This window comes from Sinocyclocheilus rhinocerous, unplaced genomic scaffold (assembly GCF_001515625.1).
Source record: "Sinocyclocheilus rhinocerous isolate Xijiao unplaced genomic scaffold, SAMN03320098_v1.1 scaffold256, whole genome shotgun sequence".
Lineage (NCBI taxonomy): Eukaryota > Metazoa > Chordata > Actinopteri > Cypriniformes > Cyprinidae > Sinocyclocheilus > Sinocyclocheilus rhinocerous.
In genome coordinates, this window is record NW_015632036.1 from 846,638 (window position 1) to 852,150 (window position 5,513).

The 5,513-nt window shown below is 36.6% G+C and overlaps 1 pseudogene; it reads left to right on the forward strand.

Moving 5' to 3' along the window:
• Positions 1–2,358: 2,358 nt before the first annotated feature.
• LOC107742145 (RING finger protein 32-like) overlaps positions 2,359–5,513 on the forward strand; it is a 15,426-nt pseudogene continuing 12,271 nt past the window's right edge.

The window sequence follows — 5,513 nt, forward strand, 5'->3', positions numbered from 1 at the left end:
CTTCCGTCTTTACAGACAAAGACTGTTTTCTTTTTTCACAGGTTTACTAGCAATGACAAAAAATAACACAATAGCAATAATGGTTGATGTATGTTGTATTACATAAGAGAGGCATTTATACTTTTATTAGAAAGAAGCACAGGAAATAATTTGGGAGTGGCTAGTCATCTCCACCATTGGAATAATTCATATCATTTCCACCACTGAAATTATTAACATATTAACATATGCTCCATTATTCAGTACAGGGCAATATTTTATAACTCTTGCCCTCTCCATATGAATACCAACCTCAGTGTAAACTGGAGCTTAATCCTAATCATATCTTTAACTCAACCTGGCTAAGACAGAACTGCTTGTGGTTTCAACAAACCCATCACTTTATCAAAATTTCACCATCCAGTTAGACTCATCAACCATAACTCCTTCAAAAACAGCTAGAAACCTTGGAGTTGTGATTGATGATAAGATTAATTTCTCAGACCACATTGCTAAAACTGCCCGGTCCTGAAGATTTGCTTTATACAACATTAGGAAGACCAGGCCCTTTCTTTCAGAACATGCAACACAACTCCTTATTCAAGCTCTTGTTCTATCCAGGCTGGACTATTGCAATGCTCTCTTGGCAGGTCTTCCAGCCACTTCTATCAAACCTCTACAACTAATCCAAAATGCCGCTGCAAGATTAATCTTTAATGAGCCAAAAAGAACACATGTCACACCTCTGTTCATCAATTTGCACTGGCTACCAGTAGCTGCTCGCATTAAATTCAAGGCATTAATGTTTGCCTACAAAACCACCACTGGCTCTGCACCCATTTACCTAAATTCATTACTTCAGAGTTATGTGCCCTCTAGAAGCTTGCATTCTGCAAGTGAACGGCGTATTATTGTGCCATCTAAAAGAGGCAAAAAATCACTTTCACAGACTTTTTCATTAACTGTTCCCTCCTGGTGGAATGACCTGCCCAAATCAATCCGAGCAGCTGAGTCCTTAACCATCTTCAAGAAACGACTAAAAACACACCTGTTCCACCTTTATTTGACCCTCTAACTCTAACACTTTCTATTCTATTTTAATTCTAATTTATCTTCTTTTTTTTTATTTTAAAAAAAACACTAGCTTTCTATTTTTTCTATTCTATCTACTTGTTTTTCTTTGTGCGTGTGTGTGTATATGTGTGTGTATATGTGTGTGTGTGTATAATATATATATGTATATGTATATATATATATATATGTATGTGTGTGTATGTATATGTATGTATGTATGTGTATGTGTATATGTGTATGTATATATATGTATATGTATGTATATCTGTATATATATATATGTATATGTATGTATGTATGTGTGTATATGTGTATATATATATATATATGTATGTATATATATGTTATTGTCCTCATTTGTAAGTCGCTTTGGATAAAAGCGTCTGCTAAATGACTAAATAAAATAAAATAAAATAAATCTTTATTAGTTGTATCAAATGTAGTTATTTGGTGAGAATTTGAGCTTGAAATTTGTTCTGAAATTTGAAGTTTTCAAAAAGAAGAAATCCTGTCACTCTAAACTGTCAGCTATGGGTCAAATAAAAAAAAAACTTTTTAAAAATGAATGAATTATTAATTCTTTCTTTCTTTCTTTCCAGCCACTAAGTCATACAAGTAGGGGCTTTTGTGCTGTGTGTCCATTCTGAAAGTCATCAGGCTAATAGCCCAACATCACCAGACTTGATCGGAAGACGCACATTCTGTTGTCTCAAACAGAGCCAATGCTTCTAAAACATAAATGATCAGCAATCCTTGGGGAATTTCTTCACTGATGTTTCAAATTATTCAGTAATACATATTCCACTATTCATCTCAAACATTTAAACAAGCTCTCTCCTTGATGATCTTTTCCCACTTTCACCTGAACATGTTGTTGTTCAGATTATGCCTGCCCCTTCCCTTTGAGCAGAGATAAATCGATGGATTACTTCTCCCTTTTAAGATGCCTGTGCCTTGCAAAGTTTGCACAGAAGTTCAGCATAGGTTTCCTATTCAAAACATCACACCAACAGACCCCACCGCCTTTGTTTCTTAGGTCATCGACACATTGCATGGTAAGGTGAGTCCCCTGTTTTTTCAGAACAGGTAAAAAGGTTCACAGAGCAGAAAGTTAAATAGAAAGCTCTTTAAACGGGTATTTATAGAGACGAAGAAAACAAACAGAGTCCCTGTTGAAAATGAAAACACGTAAGATCCATTTCGATGACAGTTGGAAGAAAGCAGCTTTTATGGAGAGACTTGACTGTACTTCTTTTTGAAAACTGTGATTATTTACTTAGAAACACAAATGATGGGCCTCAAGTAATGGGGATTGAGGAAGACAGGTTTTGATTGAACACTCAGAGGATAAATTCCTCACAAATAAATTGCTCCACACCTTTGTCTGTTGCATTAAAGGCCAAAGGCTGTGCTTTTCTTGTACTAATCTCAAGAATGCATGAGTCTATAGAAAAAAAGTATGATGGTTTTCCTCTGTCACACTGAGAAAGAAGTCCAATGTTCTTTTTGAAGACACCCACTTTTATTGATGTGATGGGTGACCCAGTAATAGGTGCTAAACATAGCCAGTTGTTCTCACCTTGTGTTGTTCTCACCAATTTATTGGACTTTCTGAATTATCAAATAAGGGACCGTTACATTATGATCACTGATGTGTGTTTTTCTCTAATGTTGTTTTTTAACATCATAGAAATGACCTCTTTGAGACTCTTGAGCTCATGGTTCAGGTATGAACAAAGAAGCTTTGAGGAATTCAGCATTTGACGACAGCTCGATGACGAGATCCTCCAGCTCATTGTAGACAGTACATGTGTTTTAACCATTGACCTTATTCATATAAAGTTCATATTTAGGGCTGTAACAGAATTAAAAATAAATAAATAAATAAATAAATAAATAATAATAAAAAAAAACTTTTAATCATATGGAAAAAGAAATCTACAGGCCTAATAAAAGTATGAGTTCTTTTTGGAATAAAAAAAATAATAACAATAAGGACAGAAGACATGTAATACAAGTTCTTCAACACACTTAAAAATAAAGGTTCTTAATTGGCATCTGTATTTCCATGCTACAAAATGTTCTTCATAAAGGAAAAGGGTTCTTTAGATTATAAAAATGTAAGAAAAAATTGTTCTTTAATGGCATTTCTGCAAAAACCTCCTTTGGAATCTTTATTTTAAGAGTGAAAACAACTTACATAGCATTCCAGGTAGGCTAGCATACATTGGCCATGCACATGATTTTCCCCCTCAAACCAGGGGCAAGTTCAAGCTCAAACCGGTGTGCACCGTTTTGCTACGGTTTCCGTTTTGAACGACACGTTTCCTCGAAACGGTGTGCAACGGTGTGCAACGGGGTTTGAGATGCGTTTTCTCTTGTTTGGTGGGTGTGTCAAACATGTCAGCCCAATCAGCAGCAACATGTATATAAACCACGCGGTATTAAAGAGACAGCTCGCACAATGTAATTAACATCCAAATAAATTCACAAGAGCAAGTATATTGTTTGCACATGTTTATTTAAAATCCCTTCACTCGATTGGGATGTTCTCTTTTATTCTGGAGGGCAAGGGCAGTGACTGTACCATCCAGTGTATTTTTTATTAAACACGTATTTATACCGATTTCATCAGGCTCCGAAAATTCTTCAAAAGAACACAAAGAATGGCCTTCTCAGCTGCCATAGTTGCAACTCTTGCCTCATCAGAACAGGGTGTTCAACGCACCACAGTTTCCGTTTAAAAAACGTTTTGCACCGTTTTTGTCGGGGCTGAACGCAGCCCAGTTAAGTGCACACTTTGTCCCACAGCTGATTTCATTGGTCACCTCAATCATGTAGTCACATGTCAAGAAAATTTCAGAGTTAAGAAAAAATGATGGATGAATCTGATCAAAGAAAAAAATCATGTTGGACAAGCTCTACTGCCGATATAAAATTGAAGGTTTTTCCAGCATGCATGGAATGAGTGTGAATGCTGAAATGACACATTTTTTAAAATTGTATTATTTTGATTTTTTTTTTTTGACAAGATAAAGAGAACGGGAGGGCGGTTGGTGTTTAATGTTCTGTTTTCACCATTTGTTCACCATTGTAGTGACGACTGTAGCTTGAACTTAGATTGAGGATGGGGTAACAAAAGAATAAATGCTTTTAAAAAAGTCCATAAACTTGACATGCTTGTTTCTTAATTTCCTTAGCCAAATAATTATTGTGCATATGAAAAATAAACACCATTGTTTTCAGACCTCGGATAGTAAATGTTTTAAAAACGTATTTTTATTTTTATTTAATTTTAAAGATATTTCCTCTATTCAACTCATCATTCGTAATCAGGTATATTGACAATCAGGAAAACTAAATGAGTTCGTGGGAACTTCACACTGCGTTGAATGGAACTTCGTTGCATAGCTACCAAGTAAACAACACTGTTTCTGTGGACAGCAGTGCCGCGGGTGAGGTGCTTTTCTTTTCTTCACTCGTTTTGAGGATCATCCCTGCGTTGTTAAGCTAGTTTGAGAGGGTGACTTGTAAGGTTATCAAAATGCGTCGCTGCTTATTTTACGCCTCACAATTTAAGAGAACGTTCCCGCTAGTCGCCGTTCTCTCGCTAGCTGTTATGGTAACTGTTCTGATTCCACCACAGTCAGCTGTTGGTTGCCATGGTAAACAATTGTCCACATTCGCAAGTTCTCGTAAGCATAGATATGTAAGTTAGGCTATATCTTTGTAAGCTATTTGTAGGCTAATCTCTGTGTTCATATCTCTGTGAGACACAAGTGTAAGATAAATTGACGCTGTAAACTGCATAATAGTTACTTAAAATGCTACAATCGTGACACTTTTATGAGGCTGGTGACTAAAAATCTTTTCTGCTTTACGAATTTAGTCCTGCTCATTTAATCCTGTAATCATTATCGTTATCATCATAACAATATAATCTACCATTGTTATGGTACTCATATGGTACTCACTGTGGAGATGTGCTGAAATGGCGTTTGGTCTCGTACTGTATCGGGTACCTTGTCAGTGTCGTGCGCTTTGCTTGGCCATTTGTTGGGATAAACAGGAAAGTGTGTTCAAGCGCCAGCAAAACAGTGTAAAGAAATAGTGTTTGTGAGAAGCAGTCAATCAGCAGAAGTTAAAAGCAGCTTGTAAGTGTATTTATTTCTTGTCTCAGTGTTTAGCGCAGTTGTCGTTGCTAGGAAACGCTTGTTTTGTTTACTGTGGAGACGTGCTGAAATGGCGTTTGGTCTCGTACTGTATCGCGTACCTTGTCAGTGTCGTGCGCTTTGCTCGGCCATTTGTTGGGATAAACAGGAAAGTGTGTCCAGCTGAACTCAATTTGAGTTTTGTTAAACTAATTAAAAAGAACGTCTCAGGTTACTTATGTAACCATGGTTCCCTGAGTAGGGAACGAGACACTGCGTCCTCTAGGGGTCGCTATGGGGAACGCCTCG